The sequence below is a fragment of the Leptosomus discolor genome, chromosome 16 (assembly GCF_034619465.1).
Source record: "Leptosomus discolor isolate bLepDis1 chromosome 16, bLepDis1.hap2, whole genome shotgun sequence".
Lineage (NCBI taxonomy): Eukaryota > Metazoa > Chordata > Aves > Leptosomiformes > Leptosomidae > Leptosomus > Leptosomus discolor.
In genome coordinates, this window is record NC_141406.1 from 18,333,988 (window position 1) to 18,346,293 (window position 12,306).

The following is a 12,306-nucleotide window of genomic DNA, read 5'->3' on the forward strand; positions in this document are numbered from 1 at the left end:
CCAACGCACGTCCCGACGTAGCGCCCAACGCACGTCCCGACGTAGAGCTGAAAGTAAGCTAAATCCCGACGTAGAGGCCAACGCACGTCCCGACGTAGAGCCCAACGCACGTCCCGACGTAGAGCCCAACGCACGTCCCGACGTAGAGCTGAAAGTAAGCTAAATCCCGACGTAGAGCCCAACGCACGTCCCAACGTAGAGCCCAACGCATGTCCCGACGTTAAGGCCAGCGCACGTCCCGACGTAGAGGCCAGCGCACGTCCCGACGTAGAGGCCAGCGCACGTCCCGACGTAGAGGCCAGCGCACGTCCCGACGTAGAGCTTAAAGTAAGCTAAATCCCGACGTAGAGCCCAACACACTTCCAGACGTAGAGCCCAACGCACGTCCCGACGTAGAGCTGAAAGTAAGCTAAATCCCGACGTAGAGGCCAACGCACGTCCCGACGTACAGGCCAACGCACGTCCCGACGTAGAGCTGAAAGTAAGCTAAATCCCGACGTAGAGGCCAACGCACGTCCCGACGTAGAGGCCAACGCACGTCCCGACGTAGAGCTGAAAGTAAGCTAAATCCCGACGTAGAGGCCAACGCACGTCCCGACGTAGAGCCCAACGCACGTCCCGACGTAGAGCTGAAAGTAAGCTAAATCCCGACGTAGAGGCCAACGCACGTCCCGACGTAGAGTCCAACGCACGTCCCGACGTAGAGCCCAACGCACGTCCCGACGTAGAGCCCAACGCACGTCCCGACGTAGAGCTGAAAGTAAGCTAAATCCCGACTTAGCGCCCAACGCAAGTCCCGAACTAGCGCCCAACGCACGTCCCGACGTAGCGCCCAACGCACATCCCGACGTAGAGCTGAAAGTAAGCTAAATCCCGACGTAGAGGCCAACGCACGTCCCGACGTAGAGGCCAACGCACGTCCCGACGTAGACGCCAACGCACGTCCCGACGTAGAGGCCAACGCACGTCCCGACGTAGAGGCCAACGCACGTCCCGACGTAGAGCTGAAAGTAAGCTAAATCCCGACGTAGAGCCCAACGCACGTCCCGACGTACAGCCCAACGCACGTCCCGACGTAGCGCCCAACGCACGTCCCGACGTAGAGCTGAAAGTTAGCTAACTACAGACATAGAGCCCAACGCACGTCCCGACGTAGCGCCCAACGCACGTCCCGACGTAGAGCTGAAAGTTACCTAACTACAGACGTAGAGACCAACGCACGTCCCGACGTAGAGCCCAACGCACGTCCCGACGTAGAGCCCAACGCACGTCCCGACGTAGAGCCCAACGCACGTCCCGACGTAGACCTGAAAGTAAGCTAAATCCCGACGTAGAGGCCAACGGACGTCCCAACGTAGAGCTGAAAGTAAGCTAAATCCCGACGTAGAGCCCAACGCACGTCCCGACGTAGAGCCCAACGCATGTCCCGACGTAGAGCTGAAAGTTAGCTAAATCCTGACGTAGAGCCCAACGCACGTCCCGACGTAGAGCCCAACGTACGTCCCGACGTAGAGCCCAACGCACGTCCCGACGTAGAGCCCAACGCACGTCCCGACGTAGAGCTGAAAGTTAGCTAACTACAGACGTAGAGCCCAACGCACGTCCCGACGTAGAGCCCAACGCACGTCTCGACGTAGAGCCCAACGCACGTCCCGACGTAGAGCTGAAAGTAAGCTAAATCCCGACGTAGAGCCCAACGCACGTCCCGACGTAGAGCTGAAAGTAAGCTAAATCCCGACGTAGAGCCCAACGCACGTCCCGACGTAGAGCTGAAAGTAAGCTAAATCCCGACGTAGAGCCCAACGCACGTCCCGACGTAGAGCTGAAAGTAAGCTAAATCCCGACGTAGAGCCCAACGCACGTCCCGACGTAGAGCCCAACGCACGTCCCGACGTAGAGCTGAAAGTAAGCTAAATCCCGACGTAGAGGCCAACGCACGTCCCGACGTAGAGGCCAACGCACGTCCCGAAGTAGAGGCCAACGCACGTCCCGACGTAGAGCTGAAAGTAAGCTAAATCCCGACGTAGAGCCCAACGCACGTCCCAACGTAGAACCCAACGCATGTCCCGACGTAGCGCCCAACGCACGTCCCGACGTAGAGCTGAAAGTTAGCTAACTACAGACGTAGAGCCCAACGCACGTCCCGACGTAGAGCAGGAAGTTAGCTAACTACAGACGTAGAGCCCAACGCACGTCCCGACGTAGAGCAGGAAGTTAGCTAACTACAGACGTAGAGCCCAACGCACGTCCCGACGTAGAGCCCAACGCACGTCCCGACATAGAGCCCAACGCACGTCCCGACGTAGAGCCCAACGCACGTCCCGACGTAGAGCTGAAAGTAAGTTAAATCCCGACGTAGAGGCCAACGCACGTCCCGACGTAGAGGCCAACGCACGTCCCGACGTAGAGGCCAACGCACGTCCCGACGTAGAGGCCAACGCACGTCCCGACGTAGAGGCCAACGCACGTCCCGACGTAGAGCTGAAAGTAAGCTAAATCCCGACGTAGCGCCCAACGCACGTCCCGACGTAGCGCCCAACGCACGTCCCGACGTAGAGCTGAAAGTTAGCTAACTACAGACGTAGAGCCCAACGCACGTCCCGACATAGAGCCCAACGCACGTCCCGACGTAGAGCTGAAAGTAAGCTAAATCCCGAAGTAGAGCCCAACACACGTCCCGACGTAGAGCTGAAAGTAAGCTAAATCCCGACGTAGAGGCCAACACACGTCCCGACGTAGAGGCCAACGCACGTCCCGACCTAGAGGCCAACGCACGTCCCGACCTAGAGGCCAACGCACGTCCCGACCTAGAGGCCAACGCACGTCCCGACGTAGAGGCCAACGCACGTCCCGACGTAGAGCTGAAAGTAAGCTAAATCCCGACGTAGAGCCCAACGCACGTCCCGACGTAGAGCCCAACGCACGTCCCGACGTAGAGCCCAACGCACGTCCCGACGTAGAGCCCAACGTACGTCCCGACGTAGCGCCAAACGCACGTCCCGACGTAGAGCTGAAAGTTAGCTAACTACAGACGTAGAGCCCAACGCACGTCCCGACGTAGAGCACAACGGACGTCCCGACGTAGAGCCCAACGCACGTCCCGACGTAGAGCTGAAAGTAAGCTAAATCCCGACGTAGAGCCCAACGCACGTCCCGACGTAGAGCCAAACGCACGTCCCGACGTAGAGCCCAACGCACGTCCCGACGTAGAGCTGGAAGTTAGCTAACTACAGACGTAGAGACCAACGCACATCCCGACGTAGAGCCCAACGCATGTCCCGACGTAGAGTCCAACGCACGTCCCGACGTAGAGCTGAAAGTAAGTTAAATCCCGACGTAGCGCCCAACGCACGTCCCGACGTAGAGGCCAACGCACGTCCCGACGTAGAGCTGAAAGTAAGCTAAATCCCGACGTAGAGGCCAACGCACGTCCCGACGTAGAGGCCAACGCACGTCCCGACGTAGAGCTGAAAGTAAGCTAAATCCCGACGTAGAGCCCAACGCACGTCCCGACGTAGAGCCCAACGCACGTCCCGACGTAGAGCCCAACGCACGTCCCGACGTAGAGCCCAACGCACGTCCCGACGTAGAGCTGAAAGTAAGCTAAATCCCGACGTAGTGCCCAACGCACGTCCCGACGTAGCGCCCAACGCACGTCCCGACGTAGCGCCCAACGCACGTCCCGACGTAGCGCCCAACGCACGTCCCGACGTAGAGCTGAAAGTAAGCTAAATCCCGACGTAGAGGCCAACGCACGTCCCGACGTAGAGCCCAACGCACGTCCCGACGTAGAGCCCAACGCACGTCCCGACGTAGAGCTGAAAGTAAGCTAAATCCCGACGTAGAGCCCAACGCACGTCCCAACGTAGAGCCCAACGCATGTCCCGACGTTAAGGCCAGCGCACGTCCCGACGTAGAGGCCAGCGCACGTCCCGACGTAGAGGCCAGCGCACGTCCCGACGTAGAGCTTAAAGTAAGCTAAATCCCGACGTAGAGCCCAACACACTTCCAGACGTAGAGCCCAACGCACGTCCCGACGTAGAGCTGAAAGTAAGCTAAATCCCGACGTAGAGGCCAACGCACGTCCCGACGTACAGGCCAACGCACGTCCCGACGTAGAGCTGAAAGTAAGCTAAATCCCGACGTAGAGGCCAACGCACGTCCCGACGTAGAGGCCAACGCACGTCCCGACGTAGAGCTGAAAGTAAGCTAAATCCCGACGTAGAGGCCAACGCACGTCCCGACGTAGAGCCCAACGCACGTCCCGACGTAGAGCTGAAAGTAAGCTAAATCCCGACGTAGAGGCCAACGCACGTCCCGACGTAGAGTCCAACGCACGTCCCGACGTAGAGCCCAACGCACGTCCCGACGTAGAGCCCAACGCACGTCCCGACGTAGAGCTGAAAGTAAGCTAAATCCCGACTTAGCGCCCAACGCAAGTCCCGAACTAGCGCCCAACGCACGTCCCGACGTAGCGCCCAACGCACATCCCGACGTAGAGCTGAAAGTAAGCTAAATCCCGACGTAGAGGCCAACGCACGTCCCGACGTAGAGGCCAACGCACGTCCCGACGTAGACGCCAACGCACGTCCCGACGTAGAGGCCAACGCACGTCCCGACGTAGAGGCCAACGCACGTCCCGACGTAGAGCTGAAAGTAAGCTAAATCCCGACGTAGAGCCCAACGCACGTCCCGACGTACAGCCCAACGCACGTCCCGACGTAGCGCCCAACGCACGTCCCGACGTAGAGCTGAAAGTTAGCTAACTACAGACATAGAGCCCAACGCACGTCCCGACGTAGCGCCCAACGCACGTCCCGACGTAGAGCTGAAAGTTACCTAACTACAGACGTAGAGCCCAACGCACGTCCCGACGTAGAGCCCAACGCACGTCCCGACGTAGAGCCCAACGCACGTCCCGACGTAGAGCCCAACGCACGTCCCGACGTAGACCTGAAAGTAAGCTAAATCCCGACGTAGAGGCCAACGGACGTCCCAACGTAGAGCTGAAAGTAAGCTAAATCCCGACGTAGAGCCCAACGCACGTCCCGACGTAGAGCCCAACGCATGTCCCGACGTAGAGCTGAAAGTTAGCTAAATCCTGACGTAGAGCCCAACGCACGTCCCGACGTAGAGCCCAACGTACGTCCCGACGTAGAGCCCAACGCACGTCCCGACGTAGAGCCCAACGCACGTCCCGACGTAGAGCTGAAAGTTAGCTAACTACAGACGTAGAGCCCAACGCACGTCCCGACGTAGAGCCCAACGCACGTCTCGACGTAGAGCCCAACGCACGTCCCGACGTAGAGCTGAAAGTAAGCTAAATCCCGACGTAGAGCCCAACGCACGTCCCGACGAAGAGCTGAAAGTAAGCTAAATCCCGACGTAGAGCCCAACGCACGTCCCGACGTAGAGCTGAAAGTAAGCTAAATCCCGACGTAGAGCCCAACGCACGTCCCGACGTAGAGCTGAAAGTAAGCTAAATCCCGACGTAGAGCCCAACGCACGTCCCGACGTAGAGCCCAACGCACGTCCCGACGTAGAGCTGAAAGTAAGCTAAATCCCGACGTAGAGGCCAACGCACGTCCCGACGTAGAGGCCAACGCACGTCCCGAAGTAGAGGCCAACGCACGTCCCGACGTAGAGCTGAAAGTAAGCTAAATCCCGACGTAGAGCCCAACGCACGTCCCAACGTAGAACCCAACGCATGTCCCGACGTAGCGCCCAACGCACGTCCCGACGTAGAGCTGAAAGTTAGCTAACTACAGACGTAGAGCCCAACGCACGTCCCGACGTAGAGCAGGAAGTTAGCTAACTACAGACGTAGAGCCCAACGCACGTCCCGACGTAGAGCAGGAAGTTAGCTAACTACAGACGTAGAGCCCAACGCACGTCCCGACGTAGAGCCCAACGCACGTCCCGACATAGAGCCCAACGCACGTCCCGACGTAGAGCCCAACGCACGTCCCGACGTAGAGCTGAAAGTAAGTTAAATCCCGACGTAGAGGCCAACGCACGTCCCGACGTAGAGGCCAACGCACGTCCCGACGTAGAGGCCAACGCACGTCCCGACGTAGAGGCCAACGCACGTCCCGACGTAGAGGCCAACGCACGTCCCGACGTAGAGCTGAAAGTAAGCTAAATCCCGACGTAGCGCCCAACGCACGTCCCGACGTAGCGCCCAACGCACGTCCCGACGTAGAGCTGAAAGTTAGCTAACTACAGACGTAGAGCCCAACGCACGTCCCGACATAGAGCCCAACGCACGTCCCGACGTAGAGCTGAAAGTAAGCTAAATCCCGAAGTAGAGCCCAACACACGTCCCGACGTAGAGCTGAAAGTAAGCTAAATCCCGACGTAGAGGCCAACACACGTCCCGACGTAGAGGCCAACGCACGTCCCGACCTAGAGGCCAACGCACGTCCCGACCTAGAGGCCAACGCACGTCCCGACCTAGAGGCCAACGCACGTCCCGACGTAGAGGCCAACGCACGTCCCGACGTAGAGCTGAAAGTAAGCTAAATCCCGACGTAGAGCCCAACGCACGTCCCGACGTAGAGCCCAACGCACGTCCCGACGTAGAGCCCAACGCACGTCCCGACGTAGAGCCCAACGTACGTCCCGACGTAGCGCCAAACGCACGTCCCGACGTAGAGCTGAAAGTTAGCTAACTACAGACGTAGAGCCCAACGCACGTCCCGACGTAGAGCACAACGGACGTCCCGACGTAGAGCCCAACGCACGTCCCGACGTAGAGCCCAACGCACGTCCCGACGTAGCGCCCAACGCACGTCCCGACGTAGAGCCCAACGAAAGTCCCAACGTAGAGCCCAACGCACGACCCGACGTAGAGCTGAAAGTTAGCTAACTACAGACGTAGAGCCCAACGCACGTCCCGACGTAGAGCCCAAAGCACGTCCCGACGTAGAGCCCAGCGCACGTCCCGACGTATATCCCAAAGCATGTCCCGACGTAGAGCCCAACGCACGTCCCGACGTAGACCTGAAAGTAAGCTAAATCCCGACGTAGAGCCCAACGCACGTCCCGACGTAGAGCCCAACACACGTCCCGACGTAGAGCTGAAAGCAAGCTAAATCCCGACGTAGAGCCCAACGCACGTCCCGACGTAGAGCCCAACGCACGTCCCGACGTAGAGCCCAACGCACGTCCCGACGTAGAGCCCAACGCACGTCCCGACGTAGAGCTGAAAGTAAGTTAAATCCCGACGTAGCGCCCAACGCACGTCCCGACGTAGGGCCCAACGCACGTCCCGACGTAGAGCTGAAAGTAAGCTAAATCCCGACGTAGAGGCCAACGCACGTCCCGACGTAGAGGCCAACGCACGTCCCGACGTAGAGCTGAAAGTAAGCTAAATCCCGACGTAGAGGCCAACGCACGTCCCGACGTAGAGGCCAACGCACGTCCCGACGTAGAGCTGAAAGTAAGCTAAATCCCGACGTAGAGTCCAACGCACGTCCCGACGTAGAGCCCAACGCACGTCCCGACGTAGAGCCCAACGCACGTCCCGACGTAGAGCCCAATGCACGTCCCGACGTAGAGCCCAACGCACGTCCCGACGTAGAGCTGAAAGCAAGCGAAATCCCGACGTACAGCCCAACGCACGTCCCGACGTAGAGCCCAACGCACGTCCCGACGTAGAGCCTAACGCACGTCCCGACGTAGAGCCCAACGCACGTCCCGACGTAGAGCTGAAAGTTAGCTAACTACAGACGTAGAGACCAACGCACGTCCCGACGTAGAGCCCAACGCACGTCCCGACGTAGAGCTGAAAGTTAGCTAACTACAGACGTAGAGCCCAACGCACGTCCCGACATAGAGCCCAACGCACGTCCCGACGTAGAGCTTAAAGTAAGCTAAATCCCGAAGTAGAGCCCAACACACGTCCCGACGTAGAGCTGAAAGTAAGCTAAATCCCGACGTAGAGGCCAACACACGTCCCGACGTAGAGGCCAACGCACGTCCCGACCTAGAGGCCAACGCACGTCCCGACCTAGAGGCCAACGCACGTCCCGACCTAGAGGCCAACGCACGTCCCGACGTAGAGGCCAACGCACGTCCCGACGTAGAGCTGAAAGTAAGCTAAATCCCGACGTAGAGCCCAACGCACGTCCCGACGTAGAGCCCAACGCACGTCCCGACGTAGAGCCCAACGCACGTCCCGACGTAGAGCCCAACGTACGTCCCGACGTAGCGCCAAACGCACGTCCCGACGTAGAGCTGAAAGTTAGCTAACTACAGACGTAGAGCCCAACGCACGTCCCGACGTAGAGCACAACGGACGTCCCGACGTAGAGCCCAACGCACGTCCCGACGTAGAGCCCAACGCACGTCCCGACGTAGCGCCCAACGCACGTCCCGACGTAGAGCCCAACGAAAGTCCCAACGTAGAGCCCAACGCACGACCCGACGTAGAGCTGAAAGTTAGCTAACTACAGACGTAGAGCCCAACGCACGTCCCGACGTAGAGCCCAAAGCACGTCCCGACGTAGAGCCCAGCGCACGTCCCGACGTATATCCCAAAGCATGTCCCGACGTAGAGCCCAACGCACGTCCCGACGTAGACCTGAAAGTAAGCTAAATCCCGACGTAGAGCCCAACGCACGTCCCGACGTAGAGCCCAACACACGTCCCGACGTAGAGCTGAAAGCAAGCTAAATCCCGACGTAGAGCCCAACGCACGTCCCGACGTAGAGCCCAACGCACGTCCCGACGTAGAGCCCAACGCACGTCCCGACGTAGAGCCCAACGCACGTCCCGACGTAGAGCTGAAAGTAAGTTAAATCCCGACGTAGCGCCCAACGCACGTCCCGACGTAGGGCCCAACGCACGTCCCGACGTAGAGCTGAAAGTAAGCTAAATCCCGACGTAGAGGCCAACGCACGTCCCGACGTAGAGGCCAACGCACGTCCCGACGTAGAGCTGAAAGTAAGCTAAATCCCGACGTAGAGCCCAACGCACGTCCCGACGTAGAGCCCAACGCACGTCCCGACGTAGAGCCCAACGCACGTCCCGACGTAGAGCTGAAAGTAAGCTAAATCCCGACGTAGCGCCCAACGCACGTCCCGAAGTAGCGCCAAACACACGTCCCGACGTAGCGCCCAACGCACGTCCCGACGTAGCGCCCAACGCACGTCCCGACGTAGCGCCCAACGCACGTCCCGACGTAGAGCTGAAAGTAAGCTAAATCCCGACGTAGAGGCCAACGCACGTCCCGACGTAGAGCCCAACGCACGTCCCGACGTAGAGCCCAACGCACGTCCCGACGTAGAGCTGAAAGTAAGCTAAATCCCGACGTAGAGCCCAACGCACGTCCCGACGTAGAGCCCAACGCACGTCCCGACGTAGAGCTGAAAGTAAGCTAAATCCCGACGTAGAGGCCAACGCACGTCCCGACGTAGAGGCCAACGCACGTCCCGACGTAGAGCTGAAAGTAAGCTAAATCCCGACGTAGAGTCCAACGCACGTCCCGACGTAGAGCCCAACGCACGTCCCGACGTAGAGCCCAACGCACGTCCCGACGTAGAGCCCAACGCACGTCCCGACGTAGAGCTGAAAGCAAGCGAAATCCCGACGTACAGCCCAACGCACGTCCCGACGTAGAGCCCAACGCACGTCCCGACGTAGAGCGTAACGCACGTCCCAACGTAGAGCCCAACGCACGTCCCGACGTAGAGCTGAAAGTTAGCTAACTACAGACGTAGAGACCAACGCACGTCCCGACGTAGAGCCCAACGCATGTCCCGACGTAGAGCCCAACGCACGTCCCGACGTAGAGCTGAAAGTAAGTTAAATCCCGACGTAGCGCCCAACGCACGTCCCGACGTAGAGCCCAACGCACGTCCCGACGTAGAGCTGAAAGTAAGCTAAATCCCGACGTAGAGGCCAACGCACGTCCCGACGTAGAGGCCAACGCACGTCCCGACGTAGAGCTGAAAGTAAGCTAAATCCCGACGTAGAGCCCAACGCACGTCCCGACATAGAGCCCAACGCACGTCCCGACGTAGAGCCCAACGCACGTCCCGACGTAGAGCTGAAAGTAAGCTAAATCCCGACGTAGCGCCCAACGCACGTCCCGACGTAGCGCCCAACGCACGTCCCGACGTAGCGCCCAACGCACGTCCCGACGCAGAGCCCAACGCACGTCCCGACGTAGAGCTGAAAGTAAGCTAAATCCCGACGTAGAGGCCAACGCACGTCCCGACGTAGAGGCCAACGCACGTCCCGAAGTAGAGGCCAACGCACGTCCCGACGTAGAGCTGAAAGTAAGCTAAATCCCGACGTAGAGCCCAACGCATGTCCCGACGTAGAGCCCAACGCACGTCCCGACGTAGAGATGAAAGTAAGTTAAATCCCGACGTAGCGCCCAACGCACGTCCCGACGTAGAGCCCAACGCACGTCCCGACGTAGAGCTGAAAGTAAGCTAAATCCCGACGTAGAGGCCAACGCACGTACCGACGTAGAGGCCAACGCACGTCCCGACGTAGAGGCCAACGCACGTCCCGACGTAGACCTGAAAGTAAGCTAAATCCCGACGTAGAGCCCAACGCACGTCCCGACGTAGAGCCCAACGCACGTCCCGACGTAGAGCCCAACGCACGTCCCGACGTAGAGCCCAACGCACGTCCCGACGTAGAGCCCAACGCACGTCCCGACGTAGAGCTGAAAGTTAGCTAACTACAGACGTAGAGCCCAACGCACGTCCCGACGTAGAGCCCAACGCACGTCCCGACGTAGAGCCCAACGCACGTCCCGACGTAGAGCTGAAAGTAAGTTAAATCCCGACGTAGCGCCCAACGCACGTCCCGACGTAGAGCCCAACGAACGTCCCGACGTAGAGCTGAAAGTAAGCTAAATCCCGACGTAGAGGCCAACGCACGTCCCGACGTAGAGGCCAACGCACGTCCCGACGTAGAGCTGAAAGTAAGCTAAATCCCGACGTAGAGCCCAACGCACGTCCCGACGTAGAGGCCAACGCACGTCCCGACGTAGAGCCCAACGCACGTCCCGACGTAGAGGCCAACGCACGTCCCGACGTAGAGCCCAACGCACGTCCCGAAGTAGAGGCCAACGCACGTCCCGACGTAGAGCTGAAAGTAAGCTAAATCCCGACGTAGAGCCCAACGCATGTCCCGACGTAGAGCCCAACGCACGTCCCGACGTAGAGCTGAAAGTAAGTTAAATCCCGACGTAGCGCCCAACGCACGTCCCGACGTAGAGCCCAACGCACGTCCCGACGTAGAGCTGAAAGTAAGCTAAATCCCGACGTAGAGGCCAACGCACGTCCCGACGTAGAGGCCAACGCACGTCCCGAAGTAGAGCCCAACGCACGTCCCGACGTAGAGCTGAAAGTAAGCTAAATCCCGACGTAGAGCCCAACGCACGTCCCGACGTAGAGCCCAACGCACGTCCCGACGTAGAGCTGAAAGTTAGCTAACTACAGACGTAGAGACCAACGCACATCCCGACGTAGAGCCCAACGCACGTCCCGACGTAGAGCCCAACGCACGTCCCGACGTAGAGCCCAACGCACGTCCCGACGTAGAGCTGAAAGTAAGTTAAATCCCGACGTAGCGCCCAACGCACGTCCCGACGTAGAGCCCAACGAACGTCCCGACGTAGAGCTGAAAGTAAGCTAAATCCCGACGTAGAGGCCAACGCACGTCCCGACGTAGAGGCCAACGCACGTCCCGACGTAGAGCTGAAAGTAAGCTAAATCCCGACGTAGAGCCCAACGCACGTCCCGACGTAGAGCCCAACGCACGTCCCGACGTAGAGCCCAACGCACGTCCCGACGTAGAGCCCAACGCACGTCCCGACGTAGAGCTGAAAGTAAGCTAAATCCCGACGTAGCGCCCAACGCACGTCCCGAAGTAGCGCCCAACGCACGTCCCGACGTAGCGCCCAACGCACGTCCCGACGTAGCGCCCAACGCACGTCCCGACGTAGCGCCCAACGCACGTCCCGACGTAGAGCTGAAAGTAAGCTAAATCCCGACGTAGAGGCCAACGCACGTCCCGACGTAGAGCCCAACGCACGTCCCGACGTAGAGGCCAACGCACGTCCCGACGTAGAGCTGAAAGTAAGCTAAATCCCGACGTAGAGCCCAACGCACGTCCCGACGTAGAGCCCAACGCACGTCCTGACGTAGAGCTGAAAGTAAGCTAAATCCCGACGTAGAGGCCAACGCACGTCCCGACGTAGAGGCCAACGCACGTCCCGACGTAGAGCTGAAAGTAAGCTAAATCCCGACGTAGAGTCCAACGCACGTCCCGACGTAGAGCCCA